The 12,850-nt window shown below is 43.0% G+C and overlaps 1 protein-coding gene across 1 annotated transcript in view; it reads right to left on the bottom strand.

Annotated features, from left to right (window-relative positions):
* Positions 1 to 8,687, bottom strand: part of PKNOX1 (PBX/knotted 1 homeobox 1) — a 46,424-nt gene extending 37,737 nt beyond the window's left edge. The window contains exon 1 of the mRNA XM_065861015.2: positions 8,547 to 8,687. The gene's annotated coding sequence lies outside the window, so the exon portion shown is untranslated. The remainder of the gene's footprint in view (positions 1 to 8,546) is intronic.
* Positions 8,688 to 12,850: the final 4,163 nt, after the last annotated feature.

The raw sequence follows: 12,850 nt of genomic DNA, 5'->3' as shown, positions 1-12,850 counted from the left end.
ACATTATAAATAAATGTGCCACTTTACAAGCTAAAATTGCATATGCAGTAACATAAAATGGATATTAACAATCCATATGACAATAGAAATTTCTTAAAGCACAGTAACAAACGCAGAACTAAGGGCATCTGGGTCTTTTGAAGAACTTCAGCTCCTTGATTCTGCATACATCTTTTGTGTTTACAGCAGCATGTTTCCTGAGAAGCATAACAATGCTTCGTGTTCACGTACTTCCCAATTTACCACAGAGCTTCTCAACAACAAGGAAAAGAAAGACGAGGAATCCTATCCAATCTAGTAATAAAATAATAATGTCACCTCAGTATGCTAGGTATCCTTCCTCCACTAGGTCTCGGAATTGCAGAAGGAAATCCTCTCCTACCTTCTGCGAAACGAAAACCTCATTCTTCTAATAAAAGATTCTCAAATTCAAGAAACTTCCTGCAGCATCTCAGTTTCTCCTACCAATTTCACACTGTTATTTGACCTTGTTTTATTAGCACTATAAAGTAATAGTAAAGAATTAAGGCAACTCAAGAGAAATTTTGGTAAAAGGAAAACAAAACCAGGGGAACAGAAACCTCCCTTCTTTAATTGCTCCAAGACTCACAAGGGATTAGGGTATGAGGGAGCAAAAAATACTTCCCATCACTCCCTCATCCACCCCTAATATTCACATAGTAAATGAAGGTTTCTTCAGGGTTGTTTTGTTTTCTTCTGTATTCTTAACACTGCAAACTGACTCTTTACATTTTTTGCTTGTGAAGCCTAGCATACGAATAATACCCACACATATCTACTTGTCACAAGACAGAGAAGTAAATGTGCTGTCATTATAACGTTTTAGACCGCAAAAATCAAGAAGACAGCGCAGTATCTGCCTTGCTGCTATTATGGTAAGAGGACTGCATTAAAAAGACCAAGAACCCCTTACATACCGGAGGACATGTACCAGCAATTCCACAGCTGGAATCAATTCTGGTACAACTTTGCTACTTAATGATATTTAATTACTTTTTCAAACACAATATAATTTAAAAAAAGAAAGATAACTCCACCCTGCACATTTCCCCAGCATTCCCCACATGGATAAAAAAAAAGCGTGCATATGTACTAGACACAATTCCATTCCTTTGCCACTGAAGCTTTTAGAATATCCATAGAAGTGTGGAGTGAATCTCTCGCTTCTGGAGATGTGCATTTTATCATATCCTTTCAGGAGAATTAAACCAAAGAAACAGGAAATCCTATTTTAATCATGATTTGTATCAGCACCCAATGAACTATGACTAAAATTAATCTTGTTTTGTGTTTATACTTTGCAGTTTCATAAACAAGACACAGAAAAACCAGCAATCTCACTATGTCTTTATTGCTATTGAATTATTTACAAAGTTAACAAGCAGTTTATTTAAGCATATGTAAGTTTTCCAACATTTTTATTATAAAAACATAAAGGCTTCTAATTATTCTTTGTATGAAATAATTAATTCCTAATGCTACTGAAGTACAGCTAAAGGATGAAGAAGAGTTTTATTTAACTAATAACTGCATTTAAAATGGACTTAAGATGTTGAATACATAAGAAAATCCCCTCAACACATTTTTGGCATTTGAATACTTCATCAAGACTAAGATCTTCTGTTGTCAATTATTTCATTTTTATGTCCCTTATGGTTTCAGAAATAATAAGCTTGTCAATGAACTAAGCATTAACTTGCACTAGCTGAATAAACTAAAGTGACACAAATCCTGGTCCTGCAACCGTCTGTCAAATCCACTGCCGGTCAGTAACTTTTGAAGAATCTTCCCTCTTTTGACTCTGTCATCTGGTGAAACATGAACAACTTTGTTTTGCTACTAAGTTTAGGCCCTAAAATGAATTGCTACTTTCTTTTTTCAATTAGCTTTTTCAAGGAAGATATGCCCTGTTCTAGACAACTGTTGGGAGAAGAGCTCTTTAGGCTCCCTTACTTTTCCAGTCATGTTCTTTCTGCTTTACAGTCTAGTACTACCTCTCCCTGTTGTTGCTTCCACACCAATGTACAGTTTGTCCTCTTTCTCACCTCTTGCCCTCTCTTGTTCCCCCCCACTTCTGACCATTCGTAATTTTGCAAGTACCATCCTCTTAGGTTCCTGGGCCTACTGCATTTCAACCAAACTTCAACCTCTGTTCCCCATCTCTCCCTAAACACCAGCCTTCATCCCTCCATGAGTACAACTGCTGCCTAAGTATTCTGGGGTTGGGAGAGAAGCACAAATAAAGACAGACTATTTAGGACTAAACTTACCCATCACCTACTGCTGTGGGGATATAGCATGCTGAACTACTTGGTCCAGATGATGACTACACAGTCAGGTGACATGCAAGGACCAATAGACAGGAAGACACTCATGTTACATAGAATATTCAGATACTTAGTCAATAAATATTTGCCAACTAACATGCATGAACCAGTTTTTCAAGAGCTTAAAATCTGTTGAAGTTTCTCAAGGAACAGCCATATGCTCTGTATGAATGTTTACACTCTTTTCCCCTTTCTCCTCCACAATGCCAAATTCCAGAACTCAAGTGTTGACAGGCTCTTAAGTCAAACAACCATTTCCCCTCTGCTTTAAATTAACATATTTACTTTCTCTTACAGTAATTTTCAAAATGCTGAGATATTTTAGCTTGAAGTTTCCAGAATAACTCTGCTCAAACATACTCATCACAGCAATTTTCAGTATGACTAAGAAATAAGCTACTGAAAACAACATCTCAAAATAAAAATAAAAAAAAAAAAAAAAAGAATAATCAAGTAACCTTACTCTTGGCATGGCTATTATCGCAGCCTAGAACATACACAAACGGGCTAGAAAACATAAATTAAGTGATCATAGGCTTACCTAGAAGGTCAAGTCCTTTAGCTATAAAGCATACAACACAACACACATATTTTCATTCTCCTATTCTCTAGGCGTGCTACACATGTGTAATGCTCCAATTTCTGGTTTATAATTGCCTCTGTTTCCTTTTAATATGAAAGACTTGAACTTCATTTTTCAGTAATAAGTATTATAATATCCTTTTCCCTTTGTTTTGTTCACTATGTAATTTGAAAAAAGCAGGATGTGAAGTACAGACATATTTCCTAGCTTCCTCTGTCCTCAAGAAAAAAAAAAAAACAGGTAATTCCAAAAAGTCACACATAAAATATAAACTGGAATTTGGTGGTCTAAAAAAATTGATCACTCTTTCAGTACACCAGCAGTAAGCCATCATATTCTACTCTTTCATTTGAATTTACTGTCAGCTGCAGCAGATGACAGTTACAGACCCACGGTATGGCAGGCTAAGGCACAATACATGATCATCACAGTCAGTTAGTACCCATTTTCAAAAATCACCTTTTGACTATGTACTTAAATGGCCTGCTTAACAGAAAATAGCTCTTTTATGCACACATGTAGGAAAAAAAAATGACTGGAGTAGTTAGAATCAGAATGTCCTGAGTTGGAAGGGACCCACAAGGATCATCGAGTCCAACTCCTGTTCCTGCACAGGACAACCCCACAGTTCACACCATGTGTCTGAGGGCTTGTCCAGTCTCTTCGTGAACACTGTGACGCTTGGGGCCGTGACACCTCCTGGGGGAGCCTGTTCCAGTGCTCCACCACCCTCTGGGGGAAGAACCTTTTCCTCGTGTCCAACCTAAACCTTCCCTGGCACATCTTCCTGACATTCCCTTGGGTTCTGTCATGGGTCACTAAAGAGAAGAGATCAGTGCCTGCCCCTCCTCCCCTTGTGAGGAAGCTGTAGCTGCCATGAGGTCTCCTCTTAGTTGCTATATTAAAAACAAACAGGCATGTTCATATGAATGAAAAGCAAGCATATGATGACAAGCAGACCCAAAGTTTATTTCCACTTCTAACATCAACTTCCTTCTTGTCCTTCAGTAACATACATGACTTGTTATCTTCATGCTGCTGGCAGAGTAACCAAGTTAGTGCCTTTTGCCAGCTTCATAAAAACATGCCAGTGCGCCATTTACACCAAAGATCGGTATTTTCTGATTCTTGGTGTCATTACTTTATTTTCTACCCCACTCCTAGTTTCATTTGATGATATCCATGTTCTACAGTTATGACATGAAACAATCTTATTGAACAAAGTGAAGAACCTGCTAACAAACATGAATACTTTAGCATTCAATTACCTTGGGGAGAGTTACAATGGTCTGGGTAAAATACTTGGGTAACATCTGGAAGCAAGTAAGCAACAGAAAAAACTCTATCAGCAGCATTTTTCCTTGCTCTTGGAATCCTCTTGCTTAGAAGAGCAATAAGTTTACATTTTGTACAGCATTGAGCTGTGATAAAATATTCCCCTGCCTGAGACTTATTATTTATAAGCCTACAGACTCTTTTAACAAGTGAGACTGGAGCAACCCACTGCTGCAAGAGAGAAGTAACATTTGCAGAATTTTGAATTTCACAGACACACAAAATAAGTTTGTCTTACTTACAGCAAAATAAAAATATTCATATGCTTTATTGTAAGCTTTCCCAAGTGGGTTAGTTTTGCGGAGGTAACATTTGGCTCCCAGACCACTACATAATACTCTGAAGTACAATTTGGACTACATCTTGCTTCCTTTAGGACATTAACAGAACCATCAGAACAACCAAAACCACTATCACAGTAGTGGTCCTGAGGATGGTTCACCCTTGGCCATTAGTACAGGGCTTAACACCAGCAGAAGAGTTACTCTTTTCCAGGAAATTGAATTGCTCCTAAACAACTCTAAACTTGCTGTGGTAGAATCATTTAGAATTATTATCATTGTCTTACAGCACTGCATTCACAGTACAGGGAACGTATGAGAAAAACACAGCTGAAAACAAAATTCTGAAAAATAAAAGTACAGCTTCTAGAAGACATATCCATTTTATAGGACTGAAGTATTTAGAATAAACATGTATATTTCATTTATTCTAAACTCCTTTCAGTTGTACTAATGGAAGACTGATACAGCAATTTGTGTTAGCAACTCAGAAGGCAAATCGTATCTTGGGCTTCATCAAAACGAGGGTGGCCAGCAGGTCGAGGGAGGTGATTCTGCCTCTCTACTCTGCTCTGGTGAGACCCCACCTGGAGTCCTGCCTCCAGCTCTGGAGCATCAGGTACAGGGAAAACATGGATCTGTTGCAGAGGGGCCAGAGGAGGCCACAAAAATGATCAGAGGGCTGGAACAGCTCTGCTGTGAGGACAGGTTGAGTGGCGGCTGTTCAGCCTGTAGAAGAGAAGGATCCAGGAAGACCTTACTGTGGCCTTTCAGTACTTAAAAGTGGCCTATAAGAAAGATGTGGACAGACTTTTTAGCAGGGCCTGTTGCGATAGGACAAAGCATGATGATTTTAAACTAAAGGAGGGGAGATTCAGGCTAGACATGAGGAAGACATTTTTTATTCATATAATCAGGGTAGTGAGACACTGGCCCAGGTTTCCCAGAGAGGTGGTAGATGCCCCATCCCTGGAGACATTCCAGGCCAGGCTGGATGTGGCTCTGAGCAACCTGATCTAGTTGAAGATGTCCCTGCTCATGGCAGTGGGGTTGGACTACATGACCTTTGAAGGTCCCTTCCAACCCAAACTCTTCTATGATTCTATAAAGACTGCAAGGACTTAGTTTTAAACTTTATTTTTAATCTTCAAAAGATAATACCAATTTTTAAAATTGTATCTAGATTAAGTACAAATCAAGGCTGTAAATTACTTAACATTAGATTAACTTTTTATATGACAAAGTGAAATTTCCAAATACAAAATAAAAGCCTATCTTTGCCCTGCAAATAAAGTAAATGGTGCTATGCCTTTCACCACTTAGCTGAAACTTGTGTTAAGAAAACATAGCGGAACCTACACTGAAGTTTTCTTGTGGATACTTTAATAAGATTACAAGAAAATATGTAAAGCAGTAACAGTCAACATGGAAAATACGCAATACACTTAATAAACTAGAAATAGAACATACATTAAAAAAATAGCAGAATTACTTATTTTGGACAGATTAAAAGCAATGACGTACCAAGAAGTATAAAACTGTTTCTTCAAACTGAACACATGTGAAATGTTTTGGGATTTTTTCTGACGAGTTTTTGCAAACTTTAATGTCATGATTATATATGGCTACACATAGATTCAGAAAAGGATAATTCTGCAATTTTATTTCACAGAACCATTTAGAAAATGCACTCAAAATGCATTTGCTGTTGCTTGATATTCTAGCAGTGACTAACTCTGGAAATACATAGATGGATTTCTGCTACAATCACAACTATTTGTTTCCTGGTTCAGTGTAATCCATTAAATTTGTACATGCTGCTAACAGGGACTAACCAGGACTCAAGACTTCAGCACTTACTCAGCTGCAGAACCTATATTACTTTAACTACACATACATAACTAAAGGGATATAATCCCATAGCATAAGCAGACCGTAAACAGTTTATAAGCCACAAAGGGAACAATCTGTAAGCATATTCACAGTACGGAGAATAGCGAGGTGCATAAATTTATTAAGCTGTAATTGTTACAATTCCCCTAATCAAACAATCTAGACTGGTGAAACTTTGTGCAGTGCACGCTCCAGAATAAAATCAGGAGTAGTATTATGAAGTAACTATATGTGCATGTTTTTGTAAAGACTAAGAATTTTTTAGCTTTTTTAAAAAGCAATTAGATGAGACATTTAGCATACACTGAAAATTATCTACACCCTCCTGCTAGCCTCCATGGGATGCTTGCTCAAGTATTTTCCAACATCCACAGACAAGAACACATTGTCCATGCTCCCTAATTCTGTGATCTGTTTATATAGAATGTGCACATAATATTCCAGATAGGGACAAGGACAAAATAGAATCTTGTTTGGACAGCTCTTCACTGCATGTGATTAAAAATAAAATAAAATTAACTGCATGGCATTAAAAAAAAAAAAAAAAATCACTTATAAGCGTATTGTACTAGACCTAGAGTCTCATCTCCCTCCCAAAACCATACTAATCCTTTACTTAGACAAAACTGACAAAAAGGGCTCACGAACTGCAGCAGCAGATGAAAAAAAATTAGCACTGAGACCATGTCTCTAAAATTATACGTTCTCATTTAGGACAACAGACAATATTTAACATTTTTGGTTTAAAGTGCAATAATCTATAGAGGGAAGTATCACATAGATGTGTTAACTACTTATATTTGCAACTGATGAACTCTGGGCCATACAGCTGGTGTTGTGGGAATGAGGGAAAGCTAACGACTACTCCGCGGAGACTCGGGACATGTGGCTAATTGAGGCAATATTTCAGGATAAAACCAGCACTTGATTTATTATTGTTTACACACATCATAAGCAGGGCCTCTGGGCAACGTCAAGTTTCAATCTCCTAATTGCGGCTGTGTAAACACTCAGGAAGCCTCCGTCTAGGTGTCAAGAAGCCTCTACTCGTAACCGAGCCAAGAGACAATGAGGTCACACCAAAAAAAAAGAGAAGAGGAAGAAACCATCTCACGCCAGAACCGCGCACACTGCCCCAAGTGCCAGCCGGGAACAGAATCTGCTTTCTATGAATAAGAGGGGAGGCGGCGGGGGGGAGAGAAGCACAGCCGAAGACGCGCCAGCCCCCGCTCTCCCGGGGGCCGGGTTCTACCGAGACCGCATTGCCACTGGAGCGGCACCAGGGCCAAGGGAACACCACCCCACGCCCGCCGGCACCCCACGGCGCCGGCACGGGGGCTACGCGCGCCTGCTGCGGCCAACCGCCCCGGGCCGCCCCCTTGGCCGCCCCCCTCCCCGGGCCGCACCCGGCCAGGCAGGGGCAGGTGCGGAGGGGAGGCAGCTGCCGTGGTGGTTTGATCCCTCCCATAGGCGAGGGCTCCCCAAGCTGGGCTGGACCGGATCGCCGAGGCCTCGCCTGTCACGGCAGCGAGGGGAGGCGGGTGCGAGGACGCCGGAAAGCCCCTGCCCACCCCCACCCCCCCACCCCCCCCCCAAGGAACGGCTGCCAACACGGCGCTGGCCCTTTAAGTATCGCGTCGCCTCCCCACCACCACCACCACCACCTCCCGCCGCCCTTCTCCCCCCTCCCCCCGGCCCCGCGTCCCCTCCGCACGGCGCCGAGCAAGCGGCCCGCGCTCCCTCTCGCCCGGTCTCCCCTCCCCGCGCGCGCGCGGCGCCTGCGCGCCCCCGCTGGCGCGCGCCCACAAGAGACAACGGTTACACGGCGACCGTTCCAGAATTTTCCTCGCTCCCCCCCTCTTCCCCCCGCTCCCCTCCCCGCGCCTGCCCGCCACCGCCCCTAACCCCCCTCTGGGCCAGTTGCGGAGTACGGGTGCCCCCTTCCCGCTGTGCCGCGTTGCCGGGCTCGCCCCCCCAATTCCCTTCCCTAACCACCCCCCCGGGTCTGGTGGTGCGCCTGGGCCCGGCCGGCGGCGGCGGCGGCGGGCGCGCCGTGATGGATGGCTGGCTGGCTGGCTGGGAGCGGGTTTGAGTGACAGCGCTTACCTGGGTGCCAATCTTCGTCACACTGACAAGCGGCTGCAGCAATCGGGACCCGCACCGCCGCGACACGCGTCACCGCGCACACACGCACCCGGCCAATCGCCGGCCGCGCCGCCCGAGACGACACCACGCCGCGCATCACGCCTCATCAATATTCACTGCAGGGGGCGTGGCAGGGGCCAGGGCAGGGAGGTGGCGGGCGGTCGCCCCGCCTCGCCGCCACAGCGGCGAGGCGGGGCGACCGCCCGCCACCTCCCTACTCCGTCACCTCCCCGCTTGCGCTCATGAATATGGACGAAGGAGGCGGGGAAGCCCGGGCGGGCCCGGCCACGCCCCTCCCGCGGGTCGGAGGGGAGGGGGGAGGTGAAACCACCTCCTCGGGGGGCGGGGGGGGGGGGGGAGGAGGGAGATACCAAGTGGCTTCGCCACGAGGGGAGAGGGCGGCAGCCATGAGGTGGGGGCAACCAGCCCTGGCCCACTGCTCTCCCTGGGGCCGCCACAGTTGCCACTGTTAAACATGCCCCATTTCCCTTAAAATGGCCTTAATTAAGGAGCAGGAGAATTGGGGGAAATGTGTTTTCTGACAGATGTGCGCCTTGCGGCTTATCCATTTTGCTGTTGGGATATTTTTGTATTTTCTGCCTTGCAGATTCTCTGGGTTGGAATGTACACCTTTCAGTTGGGTCACTCAGGTCACCTGTCATCTCCACATTCCTCCTCATTCTTAAGACATTTGAAAGATCACCGTAGCAACTTCTGCCTCTTTCTTTGAGGGCAAAGGTGGGAAAAGCTGCTACATGCAGAGCAAATCTCAGCTCAGGAAGCTCAGCTCAAAACCAAAGCAGGTTTAGTTTCAGGCTTTGCAGTCCCTCTCCAGAACAGCAGCTGAGAATCTACTTGATTATCCTGTACCCCGTTAAACTGGGAATGCTCTACATTTTTTTAAAGGTCCATGCCACTCTTCCTGTTGATTTAACAGTAGCAAGCCGCCTAGTTTGTTTTTTATAACACTGTTGTGGGCCAAGTCACTTGAAGAAGATCTGGCTAGTAGTCTGGCAATAGAAACTGCGACTTAAATGTTCCTGGAAGCCAGATCTGCTTTCAGTCCTCTCAGCATAACTGCTGTGTCAAGACCCTGCTCAGCCAACAGAGTTGTTCTTGGTCTTCAGAGATCTGGTCACCCTGTGCACACTTGACACTGTTTGTCCACTAATAAAACCATAATTTCATCTTCTCGCTAGACCTCCTGGAGCCTTTTTTGAGCCATTTTCCCCTGTAGAGTCAGAACTATGTGGATGTTGGGCTTGTGAACAGAGAAAGAACTTGTACACCTAGCAGAGAGAGAGGGAAATAAAAGGAATTGTGCTAATCCAGAGTGCTCCAATGTGTGAATCAGGTCTCAAAGTTAACGTGAATGACTTATATAAACAAGATTTTTTAAAAATGCAAGTCTTAGTTCATCTTATAAAAGCCTCTTCTCTATTTTTGCTTTTGCACTGTGTAACAACAGCTCTAATAGAGTTCCTGTGGCCAGGCTGGGTTCTTCTACCACAAGTTTCATCTCTCATTATTCCTGACACATTCATTAGTGACACATTCCCTAAACAGTGCTTAAACGTAACTGGTTTCCATGCCCAGACCTGCCCCTTCTTCAAATTTTATTCTCCTTGCAAACCCTTTGTTCTCCTTCTGACTTGCCTGCGCTTCTTTGGATAGGAGTTCACTGATTTCTTCTGAGAAAGTACAGATTAAATTCAAACTAATTTGGTTTCCATTTAATCTCTTCTCCCAGTGATCTTCAAAACCTTTCTGGACATCTTGCCCAATGTGTTTCTCAACTTGAATTTTCCTTTCTCCTCCTCCCTTCCCCTTCCTTTTCCCTTTCCCTTTCCTCTTCCCTCCTGCCACTGCCTCTTCCCCAGCTCCCCCCTCACACATGATGGATGTAGGAATTTCTCAACTGCTCTGTTCCCCTCACCCCAGAAATTCCATCTCTTGATCTCCTTTGTAATAAAGGTTACTCCATCCTTTACCCTCCTAAACCTCCTGCGCTTCTCATGGTATCAATAAAAGTTCTGACTCCTGCGATCTTAAAGCCTGTGACCCTCCAAGTACCAGAATTAAGAAAGCCTGGTTCCTTATGGTTTGTTAACTTTAGGGTCTAAGGTGCAAACTTTAACTGAAATCTCTTCCAAAGTTGTGGTGTACACAAGGTCTCTCTTTAGTCAGTGGATGCTGTTGCGTAAAAGATCCTGCTGCAGACTTTCCATCATGCAGGGAGTACATGATACATGTTCCCTGCTCCACAACTTAGTTTCATGAAAGTTACAGCTTCAGTCCTCTCTGGTGTAAGTTGACGGGCTCAAATGTTATTAAACAACATGAGTATACGCCCAAATATACCTGTACCTACATAACATGAACATATGAACCTGGTTCCCCTGAGAAAGTAAACTAAAAATCACCCTTGATCTAACTTGTGCCTTCCAGCTGCCCATCTCTAAAGTCACTGAGTGCACTGTTCCCAAGCCCTGTCAAGAGGTCTCTGCTTTTCATTTTATCTTCATTTCTCTGATACAGCCTTTGTAGGCTTGAAAGCTAAGCTTAATTTTTAAAATATCACAACTGAAATGACTCCTCGAGATGAAGATTTATGAAAAGCACTAAAAATTACAATTCTTTAGAAAGAAGTCTGCAACATTTGGAAAATAGAAGGAGCTGGGAGGAGAAGAGCGGCAGGGGAAAAGAATGAAGCATTATAACTAAGCTGAGTGATACAAAGGCAAAGAAAAAAAAGGGAGGGGTGGGAAGGATAGGTACTGTTTTCTTTCTTTGTTTCTAATTGTCCAAACAAACTGTGTTGTCCCCCATCGGTTCTGCAAAAGGACAAGAGTCCTATACATAGGACATAGGACAGCAATCATGAGGAAATTCTTCCTAAGGATTATTACACAACTGATGTAGTTTTATGCTACAAACTTCCATGGGTATGGGTGTACTCACTTAAAGCAATGGTGACACAGCTACTTTTTTTAACTAAAAAAGCAAAAGCTACATGGCAGGGTGAACGAAATGCTATTTTAATATTTCGTATTCCCAAGTTACAAGTATGTAAAAATGAGGTTCTGTAATATTTAGGCTGGTAACTGCATATAACAGAATACACAGTTTATCAAAATTCTCTTACTTTTTTCACATCGTACATATTTAATATGCTCATTAAGTACAGCTCATTGCTTAAAGCCTGCACAGATACGTTTGTAGGGTCAGGACCTTACTCGGTTACTCAGAACAGTCCCGGATATACAAGAACATTCCTCACAGTTGGAGCAAATATTTGCAAATACTAAGCTATGAAGATCCTGTCGTACCAAATAAGAAAAGCACTCTCCCAAATCTATTCTCCGAAACACACTTTCAGTTGCAATTTAATTATAATAGGATTGCATAAATGTATTAGAGGGCAAAACGGCATTCTACATACAGTTGCTAGACAAAGTAGGCTCACTTTGACATGGTTTAGTAATTTCCAAGTTCTAAATATTACAAATGTGTGCATAATATAACATTCATATGCATCTAACCTCTCCAGGGAAAGGAGACTTCTCAAGTCATTGCTCTTGATTGTGTATTCAGCAACTCTTTCATAATTAAGCTTTCAAAGGAAACATTTACACAGAGGTGAAGGGATGGGCTTCCATGCAGGTGGCAATAATCTTGCTCATAAATTATCACATAAAGGCTGAAATTGTAGTGATAAGACTGGAATAATCTAAACAGAGCAGGGTTTCCCCCAGATTCCCATAAAAATCAGGTGAGTCTTTAAGTCCTGATCTCTTAACAACAGGAGGCCTCTGCAGCAAACCAGTTTCTTCTTTCATCACTCCAAGGGAAAAAAAGTATGTAATAAGACACGTCAATGACTTAGATGTCCCCTGGCTGTTTGGAGAGCATTCCAAAATGCAGCCTCTGTGCGCCTTGTTTGCAGGCACAGCACATTCGCATCTGCAGCCACAACTTTATGTGGCATAAGAGGAGCCTGGGAAAAATGTGTGACTTATTTTATAGTGGATATGGCTTTTAAGATTTTAAAGCTGAAATTAATGAGTTAACTCAGTCTAAATAAATGTCAAGCTTTGCTTGAACTAGATTGTGGAGATCTGTGTAACTCAGCTGGGAACACTCCCCCCTGGAGAAATTAAGAGCTCATGTCCCACAGCAGGACTTGGGCTCAGACCAAGAGTTGGCACTGCGGTGCAGTACTACTGCAAGGAGTTGCTGTGGGAGGATCAAGATGCCATCCTTCT

Source organism: Patagioenas fasciata, chromosome 1 (genome assembly GCF_037038585.1).
Source record: "Patagioenas fasciata isolate bPatFas1 chromosome 1, bPatFas1.hap1, whole genome shotgun sequence".
NCBI classification, from domain to species: Eukaryota; Metazoa; Chordata; class Aves; order Columbiformes; family Columbidae; genus Patagioenas; species Patagioenas fasciata.
Note: the sequence above shows the minus strand (reverse complement) of the source record. Positions and strands in the feature narration are given on the sequence as shown.